The 20481-nt window shown below is 52.0% G+C and overlaps 1 protein-coding gene across 4 annotated transcripts in view; it reads left to right on the top strand.

Annotated features, from left to right (window-relative positions):
- The first annotated feature begins 4742 nt into the window (after positions 1-4742).
- LOC147729517 (rac GTPase-activating protein 1-like) overlaps positions 4743-20481 on the top strand; it is a 390363-nt gene continuing 374624 nt past the window's right edge. For 3 of the 4 annotated variants that reach the window (XM_086954409.1, XM_086954408.1, XM_086954406.1), the window contains exon 1: positions 4773-4845. The gene's annotated coding sequence lies outside the window, so the exon portion shown is untranslated. Of the gene's footprint in view, positions 4846-20481 lie in introns of all 4 variants that reach the window. The other variant, XM_086954407.1, reaches the window with a different exon arrangement.

Here is a 20481-nt window from a genome sequence, read left to right as displayed (position 1 = left end):
GGACTGAGTTCAGAGGGAGGGCTGAAGTTCCATCAGATAGAACATTCGTGCACCCAGAGATAAGCATATTAGGAAGGCCCATAGGGTAAATTCGGCATACGGTTCACTGGCTTGACTTTGGAATAACCCTGGGCTTGCAGATGGCAGAGGAATTTTTAGCTCGTGCTTAGGAGATGTTTGGTTACGTGATGGTCAATCCACCATTTCTAGGGCTGAAAAGCGATTGCTGGTCGGTGCCCCTCTCCAACCCTCTGTGTATAGTTGCTCTCTTCTAGGATTCCAAGGGTAGGGTTCCCATTCCCGTCTTCTACTGCGTGTGTCTACTTGGGACCAGCTCCACCCGGGGGATTGATTCCAGCTAAAAGGGTGATCTTGTTCATAGGGAAACCTTGGAGGGTAAAAGAAGGACAGACGGTTGGCATCTATACCTCCCTTTTTCTCCAAGGTTGTCCAAGAACATATATATCTTACTGTATCTGGATCATCAAAATTAATGATGATACAGTCCCCCTGTGTTCTTTTTCTTGTATCCCCAATCCAAGAGACCCTACGTACCATGGAGAATCTACTGTTACAGTTTGAAGGAAGGGGTCTATTGATATTAAGCCATTGCATTACTTTGTTCGTTAAAGACCAGGTAGATTCTCTCATGTTTTCCTCTAATTCTGGGACACCCGTGAGGATCACGGTATAGGGGCTTGCCTCTGGGGGGAGGTGGATAGGCCTCTTAGGTCTTGCTGGTTTTTTGGTGGTATCTCCTCCCTGCTGGAAATCTAGGGTTTTGGGGGGGAAAGACTTGGGTTTGGTTTTTTGAAGGTCAGCGGGTACTCCCGTCTTCCCCTGTACTTGCTGTGTGGTACCCTTGGTCTCTTTTAGATTAACTTGCAAGTTAGTAGGGATCGTGGGAGTTTTAGGAGTTGATGGTGGGACTGCAGATTTCTGTACGGTAGCTGCCTTGATGATGTTTACATTAGTGGGAGCTGGAGGAGCTAAAGTACTGCTAGTAGGTTTTTGGTGACTTGAGAGGTTGATAAGCCTAGCAATTTGTTTCTCGATGTTGATTAAGGATCGTTCGATTGGTAGTAATTGGGTCTTTATTAGATCCTTGATAGTGGCTACCAGTTGCACATTTAGTTCAAAGTTGTTTTTATGACTAGCAACGGGCCCCCTCTCGTCAGCATCCGTAAATGCAGCTGCTGCAGAGAGTTCATCCGTGCTTACAGGTAGGGAGTTTAAAGAATTGTTTTTTGGAGAGGCACGGGGAGATTTTCTGGATCTTTTATGCTTTGGAGGGCAGTGTTGTTTATTTTTATCTGTTGGCCTAGCGCCATTTTGTTTAGGGATTGCTCCCTCCCTTATCCCCTTATCTGTTATAATCGGGGGATCTACTAAGGTTTGCGGATCTACTAAGGTTTGCGGAACCATTTGAGTGGGGCTTATCACCATGATCGGTGTTTTCTCCAGGTCTTCCATGGTATCTTCGCCCAAAGAAAGACATGTGGCAGATAGGTCGACACTCATTGGAATGGTATGTATATCTGCACGGGCTTCATGCAATAATGGGGCATTTGTACCCATCTGAATTGGTGTTGTGGCTAGAGCCAGAAGGCCCATTGAAGATCTTCACGCCACAGCAAGGTCCTGCGAAACACGTCTTTCTAGAAGTACAATCCCCTGGTTGATTGCATCATTAGCTTTGGTGATGAATTGATCAATTGGACCGGTGACCTGGCCCAACCCCTGAGCCGTCTTGCTCCTGCTTCCCCTTGTGGACATGATATCGCTATAGAACCACGTTAACAGGCGCAGATGGAAAATTATCTGAAGGACAGCTACCAGAGTACAAAAGGGATACCAAAGAACAAAATGTAAAGGGCAGGCCCAGTCCAGTCTTGCACAGGCTTGAACGGGCTTAAACGGGCCCGCCCTTGGCCCGGGTTTCGCCCCGGGCGACGGCCGGCGCGCGTCCCGCGATGCGCGTTGCAGGTCTTGTTTAAATTCTATTTCGGAGAGTAGAGGCGGGCTCTGGGAGGGGGCGCGGCTCACGCGGGAAGAGGACCCAGCTGCTGATGGTGAATGCTGGTCCTCGCAGTCCCGGGGCCGCGCCTCTCACCTCCTCTGCGGCCACGCAGGTGGTCTTCTCCTCGGCGATATCCTCGGGCAGTAGTGAACAGCAGGGCTACTCCTGTAGCGGCGGACAAGATTGCAGGGCAAAAACCTCTAAAACCTCTAGACGAGCGGCTCCCGCGTAGCGGGTGCCGCGAGAGGTAAAGTAGAGTCAGATGGAGGCGGGCTCTGGGAGGGGGGGCGGCTCACGCGGGAAGAGGACCCAGCTGCTGATGGTGAATGCTGGTCATCGCAGTCCCGGGGCCGCGCCTCTCACCTCCTCTGCGGCCACGCAGGTGGTCTTCTCCTCGGCGATATCCTCGGGCAGTAGTGAACAGCAGGGCTACTCCTGTAGCGGCGGACAAGATTGCAGGGCAAAAACCTCTAGACGAGTGGCCCCCGCGTAGCGGGGGCCGCGAGAGGTAAAGTAGAGTCAGATGGAGGCGGGCTCTGGGAGGGGGCGCGGCTCACGCGGGAAGAGGACCCAGCTGCTGATGGTGAATGCTGGTCCTCGCAGTCCCGGGGCCGCGCCTCTCACCTCCTCTGCGGCCACGCAGGTGGTCTTCTCCTCGGCGATATCCTCGGGCAGTAGTGAACAGCAGGGCTACTCCTGTAGAGGCGGACAAGATTGCAGGGCAAAAACCTCTAGACGAGCGGCTCCCGCGTAGCGGGGGCCGCGAGAGGTAAAGTAGAGTCAGATGGAGGCGGGCTCTGGGAGGGGGCGCGGCTCACGCGGGAAGAGGACCCAGCTGCTGATGGTGAATGCTGGTCCTCGCAGTCCCGGGGCCGCGCCTCTCACCTCCTCTGCGGCCACGCACGTGGTCTTCTCCTCGGCGATATCCTCGGGCAGTAGTGATACTCCTGTAGCGGCGGACAAGATTGCAGGGCAAAAACCTCCAGACGAGCGGCACCCCAAAAGCAGGATCAATCAAAATAAACACTGAAGCTTCTGGCTTCCCACGTCACGCTTGCTTAATGCACGTCACGCATGGTTAATGCAGCCCTAGACTTTTAGTGTTTCCAGGCTGGTGACGCGGGGCTGGATTTACTATGCAAAAAGCAACAAGAAAAGGGAGAGGTGAACAGTCCAGGCTGGCGCGGGCAGTCTGGGACCTGTGCATGTCTGCCCTTGTGAGGGAGCGAGCACGAGGGTCACACGGTTCAAAACTATCCAGGACTCCAAGTACCAGCATGCCAAAACCCACCGCTGCCAGAGCATCTCACCCCTGGACCTGGCAAAGCTGACAGTTCTTCAAAGCACCTTGATTCACAGGAGGGGGTGAAAACTGGATCTCGGCAGAAACAGGACTTTGCACCCACGTGGCAATGCCGCGTGCGGGAGGGGTTCTGTTCTCCCAAACAGTTGTTCATCGTGGAGGTTTATTCATGTAGTATTTCTCTCTCGCTCCCTGTCTTGTGTTGCAGGGCAAGTCATGATAATTCTATCCTTGTCAGAATAGCGCCAGGTAGCTTGTTTTTTACGCAGCACTTCATGCGTCAGTTTTATCATTTCTAAATATTCCTTCCTTGTTTCACAATTTTGCTCTGAGTAAAATTATGATTTTGGTGTTGGAAAAGACTCAATGTTTCTGTGTCAGATCAGTGACAAATCTACGGTCAAAGGGAATTCTCAAAAGGGTAATAAAAGACAGCGAGGGCCGCCAGAACGAGTGAACCCGCTCTAAGCAGAGGCCTACAAGTCCCAGCATGCACTCACTTCCCGCACTTGACACCTTTAATGTTGTGTCCGCGTTTAAGGCGCTGTCGAACTTTTCTACAAAGTTTTGGGTTTGTTCAATGTCAATTTATGACACCGTTAGCCAGTCCTGGGATTAGAGCCGATCCCAATGGCATGTTTGAACTTTTGAGCCCAGCCTTACAGTGTTAAAAGTACAACAAGCCCCATAATACCACATGCCAGGGGATCAAAAGCAAGGGGCTTCCATGCAATGTTCTCGAGCCAACATGCCGCTGGGAAGGTTCGGTGTGACCGGCTGCCTCGGATTACATATACATATATATACAAATTCTGTTTTGTCTAAAAGAAACCATTCCATTTTAAAACTTGAAACCCATCATAAAATATAACCAAATCCCACCCTCCCTTGCTCCTCCGGGCTGAGGCGGGCATCTCGAGGAGGGAAAGGTAAAATGACTACAGGTCCCACAATGCATTGCTTTGTAAAATCAGCGTCGTTACAGAGCAGTGAAGTGGGTGCCTCTGAGTCAACAAACCGAGCTGGCTTCAAGTCCATTGACACGCAGATACACACCGAGTACGTCACCCGCATTGCGTACGCTGGTGCATTGTGGTACTTGCAATTTCTGCAGTTCCTTTCCTAAATCAGGGTTGATAGACGTATCAGAACGACACCTAACAGGATAGAGAGAGCTCCTCGCGCCTTTTGTGGGCCAGGCAAGACCTCTGTGGCAGGTATTTTGTTAGAGAGATTTAGAAATATTGGACCTGTTGGGGGGGGGGGGGGGGCAGACAAGAAAAACAATTACTTGAATTAAAAAATATACAGGTGACAGGGACGGCGAGGAGAGAACCCGAGAGGTTGTAGGTGAAATGTTATTCTTGACCTTCGCAGCTGTGTATTAATGACTAATTAAGGCCCGGGCTTCGTTTCCAGGTGGAGAGAGAGACCGCATCACCCCACCCCCTCGTCTCCGGCAGGACTCCAGTCCAGCAGCTGAGAGAGGCTCCCAGCTCGCCCTCCCTGGACCCCGTAGCAGGTATGTGGTGAGCACCTGACTGCCCTCGGAGCAGCCGGCCCTCGGCAGTGCAGAGCCCCGGGCTCCCTGCACCCACGCGGGGCTGCCTGGCTGCTTACTCCCGAAGGCCGGCTTCATGGACCACGCCTTTACGTGAAACCCCCTCCTGTCATTAACGATTCTAGCGCCTCGACACGAGCTGTATTCGGTGGTTTGTTTAGGCGCTGGCAGAGCTCGCGTATTTCCCTGATCCATGCGTGGGTACATCACAAACTCCAGCATTTTAATTTGCATTTCCGTATATGTAGCCCAGTGCCATCATAAACCAGACTACGAGTCCCAGCATGCAACATAACCTGGGCTGGTATTCCCTCGTGGACCCGGGACACCTGGGAGGACTGCGGTGGGTGAGTCACGGTGGTGGGTGGTGGGGAGTGGGTGGTCGGTGGGCATTGAGAACAGTCCTCATTATTTCAGTTTTTAAGACCTATCTTTTGATTCATTACTACAATGTGCTTTTCCACCTGTCGTAGGTAAATAGTTCCAACAGTTGAAAATCCTTGTCTCTGAGGTGTGCAGAGACACTGCATCAGAGGTGCTGAGGATGGTGTGTTAGTGAGAGAAGCTCCCGCCTCTGAGGTGTGCAGATACACGGCATCAGGCTCTGTGGATGGTTTGTTAGTGAGAGAAGCGCCCGCCTCTGAGGTGTGCAGACACACTGCATCAGGCTCTGGGGATGGTTTGTTAGTGAGATTAGCTCCCTGTCTCTGAGGTGTGCAGACACACTGCATCAGGCGCTGGGGATGGTTTGTTAGTGAGAGAGGCTCCCTGACTCTGAGGTGTGCAGACACACTGCATCAGGCTCTGGGGATGGATAGTTAGTGAGAGAAGCCCCTGCCTCTGGGGTGTGCAGACAAACAGCATCAGGCGCTGGGGATGGTTTGTTAGTGAGAGAAGCTCCAGCCTCTGAGGTGTGCAGACACACTGCCTCAGACGCTGGGGATGGTGTATTAGTGAGAGAAGCTCCCTGTCTCTGAGGTCTGCAGACACACTGCATCAGGCGCTGGGGATGGTTTGTTAGTGAGAGAAGCCCCAGCCTCTGAGGTGTTCAGACACACTGCATCAGGCTCTGGGGATGGTTTGTTAGTGAGAGAAGCTCCCTGTTTCTGAGGGGTGCAGACACACTGCAGCAGGCTCTGGGGGTGGTTTGTTAGTGAGCGAAGCTCCAGCCTCTGAGGTGTGCAGACACACTGCATCAGGCTCTGGGGATGGTTTGTTAGTGAGAGAAGCTCCCTGTTTCTGAGGTGTGCAGACACACTGCAGCAGGCTCTGGGGGTGGTTTGTTAGTGAGCGAAGCTCCCGCCTCTGAGGTGTGCAGACACACTGCATCAGGCTCTGGGGATGGTTTGTTAGTGAGAGGGGCTCCTGTCTCTGAGGTGTGCAGACACACTGCATCAGGCTTTGGGGATGGTTTGTTAGTGAGAGAGGCTCCCTGACTCTGAGGTGTGCAGACACACTGCATCAGGCTCTGGGGATGGTTTGTTAGTGAGAGAAGCTCCCGGTCTCTGAGGTGTGCAGACACACTGCATCAGGCTCTGGGGATGGTTTGTTAGTGAGAGTAGCCCCTGCCTCTGGGGTGTGCAGACACACTGCATCAGGCGCTGGGGATGGTTTGTTAGTGAGAGAAGCTCCAGCCTCTGAGGTGTGTGTCGTGACGGAGAGGTTGGGATCCAACAGTGTGGGCGACTGACAGTAGGGCAGTAGGACCCTGTGGGTCCTCAGGCAGAGTGACCAGGTCACCGGACACCAGATCCGGTGGCAGGGACAGGAAGGGGCGGACAATGACCAGGACAGAGACGTGGACGGACGTGGGGACGAGCAACTGCATGATGTGAGAATAAAGAAGAGTTAAACTAACCTGTGTCCTGTGTATGGTGTACACCCCTGCGCACAGCATGGACACGACAACTGGCGACGAGGGAAGAAATGATCGTCACGACGTGAGAGGAAAATCGTCGTGCGTGGATTAGCATCATGGAAACATCAAGGTGACGCCAGGAGCTACACGGGAGCCCACCCCGATCAGCGTCCTACACAGAGTGACAAAGCGCGGTAAGGAGCGCTCAGGAGCAGCGGAGCAGTGTTAGTGCCGAGCAAAGTTATGAGGCGATCGCGCGTTTAAACGCGAAGTCTCGCGAGACGTGGAAATCCCGGCGGCCATCTTTGGATCAGGCAGAATAAGCCAATGGGAGCACAGCAATAACGTGGCGGCCATTTTGAAGTCAGGAAAGCGAGATTTAGAGCGCGAAATCTCGCGAGAACAAGGGGCGGCCATTTTAGATGGGACAAAAATACTAATAGCAAGAAGAAAAGAACAGCGGCCATTGCAAGGGCAGGCAAGAAAAGAAAAGAGCAGGAACACAAAGAAAAGTGAAGAATAAAGGGGAGAAAACAAAGAGAGATCGCCCAAAAGCAAAGGATAACTAACCTATCAAGAAGAAAAAAAAAAAAAAAAGAATAAGAGGCACAACAAAGAGTGTCACAGTAACAGGAATACTACAAAAGAACAGAAAGGAGAAGAAAAAGAAAACAAAGGGACAAGAAAAACAAAGAGAAGGATAAGAATAACAAAGAGAAAGAAAAATAAATAAATAAATAAATGAAAGGACAAGGAAAAAGGGGACACAAGAGAAAAGAAAGTAGAAAAAGTTAAATCAAAGCACAACACAAGAAGAAGACGAGAAAGACGATAAAAGGTAAACACAAGAAGACAGAACAGATAAAAAGAAGAAGGCAAGAATGGCAGATCCAAAGCCCAGCGCGCCATACAGGAGACGAAATAAGGACGAGAAGAAAAGACAGAAAGAAAACGAAAATAAGAATGGAAAAGGTCTGAAAAGAGAGAAAATAAAAGCTTGAGTGAAGAATAAAGGATAAATAAAGCGCAAAAAGGGCGCACAAGTGAAAAAGGGCAACAAGAGAAAGAAAGAAGACAGTGCAATAAGAAAAAGAAAAACAACAAGTGAAAGGAAGAGAAAGGACATAAAGAAAAATACAAATCGACAAAGAGAAAAGAAGAAAATAAAGAGAAAAGAAGAAAAGAAGAAAGAAGATAAAGAGATAAGAAGAAAATATAGAGAAAAGAAGAAAGAAGAAAGAAGATAAAGAGATAAGAAAATAAAGAAGAAGAAAGAAGATAAAGAGATAAGAAGAAAATAAAGAGAAAAGAGAGAGAAAGGAAGAGAGAAAAGAGGACAAAGAGAAAGGACAAAAGGAAAGACATAAATATAAGAATAAGACGCAGGAAGGATGCAAATATAAGAAAACAAGGAAATAAAGAAGAAGAAGACTAGAAAAGCCCAGAAGAGGCCGAATAAGAAAAGAAAAAAGGACGAATAAGAAAGAAGTAAAAATAAAGGGAAGGCCAGAGATAAGGCCAAATAGAGGAAAAGACAGAAAAAGAGAAATAACAAAGAAAAGAGGGACAAAGATCACCAAAGAAACAGAAAAGAGAAAAGGAGAACATAGAAGAAAAGAAAACAAAAGGAAAGACACAAAGACAAAGAAAATAAAATGGGTAGAAAGGAGCAACGTGACAGGACTTTGGCGCAGGAGAAACAGCAACAAAAAGAAAGGATAAAGACATACAATGAGCAGAGCGGACAGGCGCTACCAAGGAAGATCAAGGCAAGGGACACTGCACGGCCAGGACCAAAGGTGGTGAGACAGAAAGAAACAATATCGATATTAAGACAACCGTTTCTCCAAAGATTCACTGACGGTGACGAAAGTGAAAGGATTGATGATAATTGGCTGTCTCCGACCGACAACAAACAACAAGGAAAAGATAGCGTGTCAAGGAGCTAAAGGCGGATGAAGAAGAAATGGCAGCGGCAACTGCAGCCACATGGAAGGAGGAAGATAGAGGACAAGGAAGCGATGGAGACACTAGATCACGAAGGACATTTAGTAAATAACAGAGACTCATTGAAGAGATGTAGAGTGACAAGCTCTCTCTCTCTCTCTCTCTCTCTCTCTCTCTCTCTCTCTCTCTCTCTCATTCTTTCACCTTCATCAATATAACTGTGAATAAGGACTATGATAAATGTGTCATGAACTTTTGTTTGCAACAAGGGGGGAGATGTCGTGACGGAGAGGTTGGGATCCGACAGTGTGGGCGACTGACAGTAGGGCAGTAGGACCCTGTGGGTCCTCAGGCAGAGTGACCAGGTCACCGGACACCAGATCCGGTGGCAGGGACAGGAAGGGGCGGACAATGACCAGGACAGAGACGTGGACGGACGTGGGGACGAGCAACTGCATGATGTGAGAATAAAGAAGAGTTAAACTAACCTGTGTCCTGTGTATGGTGTACACCCCTGCGCACAGCATGGACACGACAGTGTGCAGACACACTGCAACAGGCGCTGGGGATGGTTTGTTAGTGAGAGAAGCTCCAGCCTCTGAGGTGTGCAGACATACTGCCTCAGACGCTGGGGATGGTGTATTAGTGAGAGAAGCTCCCTGTCTCTGAGGTCTGCAGACACACTGCATCAGGCGCTGGGGATGGTTTGTTAGTGAGAGAAGCTCCAGCCTCTGAGGTGTGCAGACACACTGCATCAGGCTCTGGGGATGGTTTGTTAGTGAGAGAAGCTCCCTGTTTCTGAGGTGTGCAGACACACTGCAGCAGGCTCTGGGGGTGGTTTGTTAGTGAGAAAAGCTCCTGCCTCTGAGGTGTGCAGACATACTGCAGCAGGCTCTGGGGGTGGTTTGTTAGTGAGCGAAGCTCCCGCCTCTGAGGTGTGCAGGCACACTGCATCAGGCTCTGGTGCTGGGGATGGTTTGTTAGTGAGAGAAGCTCCCGCCTCTGAGGTGTGCAGACACACTGCATCAGGCTCTGGTGCTGGGGATGGTTTGTTAGTGAGCGAAGCTCCCGCCTCTGAGGTGTGCAGGCACACTGCATCAGGCTCTGGTGCTGGGGATGGTTTGTTAGTGAGAGAAGCTCGGGCCTCTGAGGTGTGCAGACACACTGCATCAGGCTCTGGGGATGGTTTGTTAGTGAGAGAAGCTCGGACATCTGAGGTGTGCAGGCACACTGCATCAGGCTCCGGGGATGGTTTGTTAGTGAGAGGTGTCCTGCCTCTGAGGTGCACAGACAAACTGCATCAGGCTCTGGGTATGGTTTGTTAGTGAGAGAAGCTCCTGCCTCTGAGGTGTGCAGACACACTGCATCAGGCTCTGGGGGTGGTTTGTTAGTGAGAGAAGCTCCCGCCTCTGAGGTGTGCAGACACACTGCATCAGGCTCTGGGGATGGTTTGTTAGTGAGAGAAGCTCGGTCCTCTGAGGTGTGCAGACACACTGCATCAGGCTCTGGGGATGGTTTGTTAGTGAGAGAAGCTCGGACCTCTGAGGTGTGCAGACACACTGCATCAGGCTCTGGGGATGGTTTGTTAGTGAGAGAAGCTCGGGCCTCTGAGGTGTGCAGACACACTGCATCAGGCTCTGGGGATGGTTTGTTAGTGAGAGAAGCTCGGGCCTCTGAGGTGTGCAGACACACTGCATCAGGCTCTGGGGATGGTTTGTTAGTGAGAGAAGCTCGGACATCTGAGGTGTGCAGGCACACTGCATCAGGCTCTGGGGATGGTTTGTTAGTGAGAGGTGTCCTGCCTCTGAGGTGCACAGACAAACTGCATCAGGCTCTGGGTATGGTTTGTTAGTGAGAGAAGCTCCTGCCTCTGAGGTGTGCAGACACACTGCATCAGGCTCTGGGGGTGGTTTGTTAGTGAGAGAAGCTCGGGCCTCTGAGGTGTGCAGACATACTGCAGCAGGCTCTGGGGGTGGTTTGTTAGTGAGCGAAGCTCCCGCCTCTGAGGTGTGCAGACACACTGCATCAGGCTCTGGGGGTGGTTTGTTAGTGAGAGAAGCTCGGGCCTCTGAGGTGTGCAGACACACTGCATCAGGCTCTGGGGATGGTTTGTTAGTGAGAGGGGTCCTGCCTCTGAGGTGTGCAGACACACTGCATCAGGCTCTGGGGATGGTTTGTTAGTGAGAGGGGTCCTGCCTCTGAGGTGTGCAGACACACTGCATCGGGCTCTGGGGGTGGTTTGTTAGTGAGAGAGGCTCCCTGCCTCTGAGGTGTGCAGACACACTGCATCAGGCTCTAGGGATGGTTTGTTAGTGAGAGAAGCTCCCTGTCAGTGAGGTGTGCAGACACACTGCATCAGGCTCTAGGGATGGTTTGTTAGTGAGAGAAGCTCCCTGTCAGTGAGGTGTGCAGACACACTAAATCAGGCTCTGGGGGTGGTTTGTTAGTGAGAGAGGGGACCTCTCTGAATAACAAACCACCCCCAGAGCCTCTGCGTTGTGCAGACACACTGCATTTGGCTCTGGTGGTGGTTCGTTAGTGAGAGTGGCCCCTTGCCTCTGAGTTGTGTAGACACACTGCATCAGGCTCTGGGGATGGTTTGTTAGTGAGAGGGGTCCTGCCTCTGAGGTGTGCAGACACACTGCATCGGGCTCTGGGGATGGTTTGTGTTAGACCTGACATCTTTTGGCGTGATTACCCCCATCTTTTTGCCTCTGCCTCCTGTATTTTTCGATGCTGTGCTGGATTCATTTTTGCTGGTTTAGATGCTTTGGACACTCTGCCGCTGCTGATCAATGCCAGAGTGTAAGTGCTCCCTATGTAAATTGTTATTCTGATTGGATATACCTGTTTGGCATATTTGTATCACCACGAAGTCCCTAGTAAAGTGCACAGGGTGTGCCAGGGCCGGTGATGACGAATGCTACTAGTGGGCCTGCAGCACTGATTGTGCCACCCACAGGAGTAGCCCTAAAATGGTGTCTCGGGCCTGCCACTGCAGCGCCTACGGGCAGTTTAGAACTGCCATGTCCTCCTGGTCGGCGTCCCCGCTGACCAGGCCGAACCCTTCCCTTTTCGTGCTCATCAGTCACCCCTATGGAAGGCCCAAGGTACCCCCCTGGGCAGGGTGCCGTGTATGTGAAAGGTAGAGCATGTACTAGTGCAGGTGACATGCTCTGGTAGTGAATTACAGCCATTTTCGTTTTTCACTATTGTAAGGCTATCTTGCTCCATAGGTTAACATGGGGAATGCTGGCTACAGTGGTTAACGGCATCTCTTCCCATCGGAACAAGATAGGACATAAGTATCTAGTATCCCTGAACTCAGAATTTAATAACGCATCTTTTAGGAAAGGTGGTTTTTAGATCCTGTGTTTGAGGACAGCACTTTTAGAAAGTTGCTGTTCTCTTGTCTGACCCTTCTGTGCGCCTGAGACTGTTTGTGTATTGACTGTCTGGTTTGTGAGTGACAGGAGCGGGGGAATGCCCCAGAGGCTGGATGAGTCAGCACTAGGCTGAGTGGAGCGATTGCTACCTGAGCGGTGGGAGGAGTTAGCACCTGGGCTGAATAGGGCTGTGCCTGCCTGCCACAATGCTGGCTCCACCTCCTGCTGGGCGGCGGAGGACTCTGCCCTTCACTCTGAAAGGAAAGATGCAGCCAGCACGTCAAGGTGCTCAGGATCCACCCAGAACTGGTTCAGACCGGGCTCAGGGCCCACATGCACAGAAAGAACAAAGACTTTAGGGGTATAAGTACAGGACCCCTGACAACAGAAAATTAGATCATCCTGGAAATCAAGAAGGAACCTCTGCCAAGGAGAAAGCTGTCGTTGAAGAAGGAAGACTGTCCTGCTGTTGCTCTGCTGGACTGACCTGCTGTCGCTTTGCTGCCAAGGAGAGGGGAAGGACTTTGCTGTGAGCTGTGTCCCCTGTCTTGTAAGGAATCTCCAAGGGCCTGAGAAGAGCTGGCTCCCTGTTTCCAAAGTCCCAGGAACAAAAGGACTTCACCCCCAGTCTCCCTGAACTCTACTGAGAGAGTTCTGTCCTTCGTAGAGTGCTTGATCCAGTTGTGGGGCCTCTGGAAGTTGAACCTGAGCTGGGAAGCTTGGGACTAAGCTGAGAAACTTGTGAAGCTGAAAAGTGTCGCATCGCTCGCTTGCGGAGCGCAACCCCGACAGTGCGAGAAGTCCCCGCCGCTACGAAGGTCGAGATCGGCGCAGCGTCTGACATCGCTGCCGAGGCCGCCACACCCTTCGTCTGCGGGACGCACCAGGCCGGTGCAGGGGAATCAAACATCGCTGCGAGTGTCGTCGCAGAGCCTGTCGCTGGGTGAGATCACCGTGCCGCTTGCTTGCGGACCGCATCACGTCGCTGCGAACATCGTCGCAGAAAACATCACATCGAGGAGCTGCGAGAGAGAGGGTCACCGCTGGACTGCGCATCGTCGCCCCGGAGATCATCGCAGCCCCTACGAGATCAGCGCATCGTGCCTTTGCGAGAACAGACTTCCCACGGAACCTACGCACCGGAATCTACGCAAGCTGCCTTCCTCCCCTTACAGACCGGATTCGTCGCCGCACGCCCGCTGCTGCAGCGGGGCTGTCGCACCGCCTCCCCAGGGTCTCAGGAGTAACGAGTTGCTTGTTTCCACCGCACCAGCTTCCTGCTTGTGGAACTTTGTTGCATCTAAAAGGTACTGTGAGTCAACGTGACGCAACTGTGAACTTTTCACGCATCTGTGGATTATTTGATCGTAACTTAAAGAACTTTGATTACAACCTGAAGAACTCATTTGAAACCGTAACCTTGCATTGTGTATGTTGGATTTCTGCCGTTTTGGTCTTGTGTAGTTTAGAATAAATATCTTTATTTTCCTAAACTGTTGTGGAATCAGTTTGTGGTGTTTTCACTGTGTTACTGTGAGTGTTGGTACAAATACTTAACGCATTGCCTCTGGTTAGCCTAGACTGCTCCGGCCAAGCTACCTTGAGGGCGAGCAGGGGTTATCTGAGAGGGTTATCTCCTTGTCCTGACTAGAAGCAAGGGTACCTATTTGGACAGTGGTACCTACCTCTGCCAACTAGAGACCCCCAGTTCTAACATTGGTGGTCAGGCGGTGGGATTTGAGCTTGTATTTGTACTTGACCCACAGTAATTGGTGTACATCACTAGTGAGTGCAGACCATTACGCCACCGCATACTACTGGTTTTTGAGTTTTTGCATTCTGTTGTTGAGTAACTCTTCGGAAAGCATCATGTCTCTGAATGGGAAAGCGCCCAGTGAGGAGGCAGAGCTAGATTTGGAATTCTCGATTGAAGATCTGTACTCCTACCCAGTAAAGCATCTTAGGTACTTCTGCCAGCAGTTTGAGTGCCCCATAAAGAGCGCCTACAGGAAGGAGGAGCTGCAGAAAATCTTGAAAACCTATTGGGAAGCACAGGAAGGAAATGAGGTTGAGGATGTAGACAGTGCTTTTCAAGGCAAAGACCTGCCAGTGGGCAGAGTAGGCTCAGGAGCTGGCAGCAACCACTCCAGTAGGGGCCTCACCCCGGAAGAGTTACAGGAGAATCAAAGAATAAGAGAATATGACCTGGAGGTCATGAAAATGAAAATGAAGCAATTGGAAGTCGAGAAGGCGGCGGAGGAGAGCAAGAATGCCCGCGCTTTAGAGGAAAAGAAATTGCTTTTGGCTCACGAATTAAGAATGAGAGAGCTGGATCTGCAAAACAGAGAGGCGGATGCCGGTTCAAATGGTGGCAGCGCACAGCCAGTGCATGGGGGTAAAGTATATATTCCCAAAGACCTGGTACAGAATTACCATAGGAGTGAGGATATTTATGCCTGGTTCACTTCGTATGAAATTGCATTGAAGATGAATGATGTGCCTGACAAGTATTGGGGGGCGGGCCTGTGGAAACATTTTGAGGCGTCTGGGAGGAGTGCTCTAGAGCCCTTAGAGTTGACAGGTGCCATGACCTACCCCAATATGAAGGAGGCCTTATGTCTCAGGTATGGCCTTACCCCAGAGCAGTACAGACTGCAGTTTAGAAACTCCAAGAAGAAAGAGTCTGAGACTTGGATGGAGTGTGTGAATGGGTACTCTCGTGCACTGGACGGTTGGATGAAGGGCAGTAAAGTAACTGATTTGAAGGGGTTGTTGCATTTAATCAGTTGGGAGCACTTGAGTAGTCTTTGTGTTCCAGAGCTGCGCCAGCATCTTTTAGACAGCAAGCTGACCGACCCCATTGAGCTTGCTAAGGAGGCGGACCGCTGGTCTAGTACCAGGGTCCACAGAGGAATTGTGGGTACCACAGCCAAAGGTGGGCAGGGTCCCCAGCAGAAGAGTGGGGGGGACAAGGGTAACCAAAAGGAGTTCTCGCAAGGGCCCCAAAGTAGTTCCCTGGAAAAGGATTTCCAAACCCCCAAGCCTAAACAGCCATGGCCCTCTAAGGGTAGGCGGGACAAGAGGAATAACCAGGGTCCCCCTACCTGCTATCACTGCAACGAGGTGGGCCATATCGCTCCGAAATGTCCCAAGAAAAAGCCCGCACCCACTGGTGCCCCTGCGCCAGCGTTAGCTAGTGTAGCTTTGGGTGGGGATTTGGTTTCTAGTGATTGGGGAGAGCTAGCAGTCATGACCCTTGTCTCGCTAGGAGACCGAGAGATGGTCCCGGAAACCTTACTGCCCTCTAACACTAAGAAATATGGGCAAAAGGTGACCATCAATGGGAGGGAGGTTGAAGCACTGAGAGACACCGGAGCCAGTGTGACATCCGTGAGGTGTCAGTGGGTGTCTGACGAGCAAATCATCCCTGGCGTACTCCGCCCTGTAGTGGCCGCTGACAGCTCAGTGCGCCTCTGCAAGTTAGCGAAGGTTTCCTTTGAGTGGGGAGGAGTCTCTGGTCTTTTTGAAGTAGTTGTCAGTGATGCCTTGCCTGTGGACTGTCTGTTAGGTAACGACCTGGAGAGTTCTCCATGGAAGGACATAGAACACCGAACTCACTTGGAGATGTTGGGTCTGCCTGCGTGGATCTGCGTGACCACGCGCGCCACGGCAGCCAGTAAGGGTGAATCAGCAGAACTGGAGCCTGAAACAGTGGCCCAGAGACCTGCCAGGAGAGGAAGAGGCAGAGGGCGCGGGAAACCGGCCCCAGCTGTTCCCACGGTCCAGGAGGAAGCAGAACCTGAGGGGGATGCCCTGGAACCTACAGGGGAGCAGGTTGCCGAACTGGGAGACCTACCTGAGCTGACCCATTGGCAGCAAGAAGGTGGTCCCTCCAGGGAGGAGTTCTGCCAGGCGCAGAAGGAATGCCCTTCCCTCATTGGTCTGCGGCAACAGGCTGCAGATCAGGCAGCAGGTGGAGCAGTCAAAGATCACTATGTCTACTGGGAAGGTGACCTACTTTATAGCGAGCCTAAGTTTGCTGAGCCCGGTGCAGCCCGTGTGCTGGTGGTACCCGAGCGCTTCAGAAACTTCCTAATGGGTCTGGCTCACGACTTGCCTCTCGCAGGACATCTGGGGCAAGACAAGACCCTAAACCGGCTTGTCACCCACTTCCACTGGCCCCAGATGAGGAAGCACGTCGGTTCCTTTTGCAGATCTTGCCAAACCTGTCAAGCTAGTGGCAAGACTGGAATGAAGTTGAAGGCCCCCCTTCAACCCTTCCCAGTGGTGAGCACCCCTTTCGAGCGGGTGGGCATAGATATCGTAGGGCCCCTGGACCCCAAGACAGCCTTAGGCAACAGGTTCATCCTGGTCTTGGTGGACCATGCCACCCGGTACCCGGAAGCAGTCCCTCTCAGGACAATCACAGCACCCGTGGTGGGCCGTGCATTGATGGGGATCTTTTCCCGTGTGGGGTTCCCCAGAGAGGTGGTCTCCGACCGGGGTACCAACTTCATCTCTAGGTACATGAAGTCTCTGTGGGAGGAGTGTGGGGTAACTTATAAGTTCACCACTCCTTACCACCCTCAAGGAAATGGGCTGGTCGAAAGGTTCAACCGGACCCTGAAAGGTATGATTATGGGCCTAGCGGAGCCCATGAGACGTAAGTGGGACGTCTTGTTACCATGCCTTTTGTTTGCCTACAGGGAGGTGCCTCAGAAGTCCTTAGGGTTCAGTCCCTTCAAACTCCTGTATGGCCACCCTGTCAGAGGACCTCTCTCGCTGGTGAAGGAGGGTTGGGAAAAGTCCCGTGGGAAAACCCCCCAGGATGTGTTCAGCTATGTGCTGGCCATCCGCAACCAGACACAACGCTTCAGGAAGCTCGCTCAGGCGAACCTGGAAGCAAGCCAGGAAGAAATGAAAAGATGGTACGACCAGAATACCACTCTGGTCGAATTTCAACCTGGGCAGAAAGTGTGGGTGATGGCACCAGTGGAGCCTTGCGCGCTCCAAGACAAGTGGTCTGGGCCATACGAGGTGGTGGAAAGGAAGAGTGAGGTAACCTACCTGGTTAACCTGAAGACTCCCAGGCAGCCCCTGAGAGTTTTGCACGTGAACCGCCTCAAACCACACTTTGAGAGGTCTGAAGTAACCATGCTCCTGGCTACAGATGCAGGGATGGAAGAGGATAGCGATCCTCTCCCTGACCTCCTGTCAGTTAAGGAGCACGATGGGTCAGTGGATGGTGTGGTCCTCTCGCCCACCCTGACCCCAGAACAGCAGAGCGACTGTAGCCAAGTGTTGGGTCAGTTCTCCTCTCTGTTCTCCCTGACCCCAGGAGTCACAAACTGGTGCGTCCATGACGTGGACACTGGAGACAGCCTGCCTGTGAAGCAAAAATTTTACAGGGTAGCTGACAAGGTCAGGGCCAGCATCAAGGAAGAGGTTTCCAAGATGCTGGCGCTAGGGGTGATTGAGCCCTCTAGCAGCCCCTGGGCTAGCCCAGTGGTCTTGGTCCCCAAGAAAGCTGCTACCCCCGGTGGCCCGCCAGAACTCCGGTTTTGCGTGGACTACCGTGGGCTCAATGCGGTCACGAAGACTGACGCACACCCTATCCCCAGAGCTGATGAGCTCGTGGATCGGTTGGGAGCTGCCAAGTACCTCAGTACGTTCGACTTGACTTCGGGGTACTGGCAGATTGCCTTAACTGACGGGGCCAAAGAGAGGTCAGCATTTTCAACGCCAGAGGGGCACTTCCAGTTCCGTGTCATGCCCTTTGGGTTGAAGAATGCCCCTGCCACATTCCAGAGACTGGTTAACCAGGTAAAAATGTAAATGTAAATGTAAATGTATTTGAGCTTATATAGCGCACAGCTACCCACAAAGGGTTTCCCGGCGCTTGCTTAGGGAACCCATCCTGGTATTCCGCTATGAGATAACCCCCGGCAGGGTATCCACACGGTGAAAGCCAGGCATCCCGCCGCGAGGGGCCGTTGTGGAGATTAAGCAAGCTATTGCCCAGAGTCGCAGAGTGTGAACCCGTGAGTCGAGAAGGCACCAGAGCGAGAATTATCGAGTCCGTGGAATTTTTGAGCCCAAGACCCGCCGAAGCGGGGAATTGAACCCTGGTCCAGGGCCGATCTCAGCTTCCGGGTCTGCCGCCTCTAACCCCTGAGCCACACTTCTCCACCTCCAGCCTGGACAGGTACTGTCCGGGCTGGAGGAATTCAGCGCCGCATACCTGGATGACATTGCTGTGTTCAGCTCCACGTGGGAGGAACACCTGCAACACCTCTGCGAAGTGTTGAAGGCCCTGCAAAAAGCAGGCCTCACTATCAAGGCCAGCAAGTGCCAGATAGGGCAGGGATCCGTGGTGTATTTGGGACACCAGGTGGGGAGCGGCCAGGTGGCGCCCCTACAGGAAAAGATTGATACCATTCTGGCTTGGGAGCCCCCCAAGACCCAGACAGAGGTGAGATCCTTTTTAGGACTCACCGGGTATTACAGACGGTTTGTCAAGGGATATGGCACCATTGTCGCCCCCTTGACAGAACTCACTTCCAAGAAGTTGCCCAGAAGAGTTGACTGGACGGACGCCTGCCAAACTGCTTTTGAGGCCCTGAAGACTGCGATGTGCACAGCACCGGTGCTCAAGGCACCTGACTTTTCCAGTGAGTTCATAGTTCAGACGGACGCTTCAGAGCATGGTGTGGGAGCAGTACTCTCACAAGCCACTGAGGAGAATGGAGACCAGCCGGTAGCTTTCATTAGTCGGAGGCTACTCCCCAGGGAACAGAAGTGGAGTGCGATTGAAAGGGAGGCTTTTGCTGTGGTCTGGGCTCTGAAAAAGTTGAGGCCCTACCTGTTTGGGACTCACTTTCGCGTTCAGACCGACCACAGGCCCCTCAGGTGGTTAATGCACATGAGGGGTGAAAATCCAAAACTGTTGAGGTGGTCCATCTCCCTACAGGGAATGGACTTTACGGTGGAACACCGCCCTGGTACAGAACACGCCAACGCTGATGGTCTGTCCAGGTTTTTCCGCCTTAGTGAAGAGAACTCCCAAGAGGGTGGGTAGTTCTCCCCACTTTCAGCTGGAGGGGACACGTGTTAGACCTGACATCTTTTGGCGTGATTACCCCCATCTTTTTGCCTCTGCCTCCTGTATTTTTCGATGCTGTGCTGGATTCGTTTTTGCTGGTTTAGATGCTTTGGACACTCTGCCGCTGCTGATCAGTGCCAGAGTGTAAGTGCTCCCTATGTAAATTGTTATTCTGATTGGATATACCTGTTTGGCATATTTGTATCACCACGAAGTCCCTAGTAAAGTGCACAGGGTGTGCCAGGGCCGGTGATGACGAATGCTACTAGTGGGCCTGCAGCACTGATTGTGCCACCCACAGGAGTAGCCCTAAAATGGTGTCTCGGGCCTGCCACTGCAGCGCCTACGGGCAGTTTAGAACTGCCATGTCCTCCTGGTCGGCGTCCCCGCTGACCAGGCCGAACCCTTCCCTTTTCGTGCTCATCAGTCACCCCTATGGAAGGCCCAAGGTACCCCCCTGGGCAGGGTGCCGTGTATGTGAAAGGTAGAGCATGTACTAGTGCAGGTGACATGCTCTGGTAGTGAATTACAGCCATTTTCGTTTTTCACTATTGTAAGGCTATCTTGCTCCATAGGTTAACATGGGGAATGCTGGCTACAGTGGTTAACGGCATCTCTTCCCATCGGAACAAGATAGGACATAAGTATCTAGTATCCCTGAACTCAGAATTTAATAACGCATCTTTTAGGAAAGGTGGTTTTTAGATCCTGTGTTTGAGGACAGCACTTTTAGAAAGTTGCTGTTCTCTTGTCTGACCCTTCTGTGCGCCTGAGACTGTTTGTGTATTGACTGTCTGGTTTGTGAGTGACAGGAGCGGGGGAATGCCCCAGAGGCTGGATGAGTCAGCACTAGGCTGAGTGGAGCGATTGCTACCTGAGCGGTGGGAGGAGTTAGCACCTGGGCTGAATAGGGCTGTGCCTGCCTGCCACAAGGCTGGCTCCACCTCCTGCTGGGCGGCTGAGGACTCTGCCCCTCACTCTGAAAGGAAAGATGCAGCCAGCACATCAAGGTGCTCAGGATCCACCCAGAACTGGTTCAGACCGGGCTCAGGGCCCACATGCACAGAAAGAACAAAGACTTTAGGGGTATAAGTACAGGACCCCTGACAACAGAAAATTAGATCATCCTGGAAATCAAGAAGGAACCTCTGCCAAGGAGAAAGCTGTCGTTGAAGAAGGAAGACTGTCCTGCTGTTGCTCTGCTGGACTGACCTGCTGTCGCTTTGCTGCCAAGGAGAGGGGAAGGACTGTGCTGTGAGCTGTGTCCCCTGTCTTGTAAGGAATCTCCAAGGGCCTGAGAAGAG

This window comes from Lissotriton vulgaris, chromosome 2_1 (genome assembly GCF_964263255.1).
Source record: "Lissotriton vulgaris chromosome 2_1, aLisVul1.2, whole genome shotgun sequence".
Taxonomy (NCBI): domain Eukaryota; kingdom Metazoa; phylum Chordata; class Amphibia; order Caudata; family Salamandridae; genus Lissotriton; species Lissotriton vulgaris.
The sequence above is the reverse complement of the archived record's forward strand: the minus strand, read 5'-3'. Positions and strand labels throughout refer to the sequence as shown.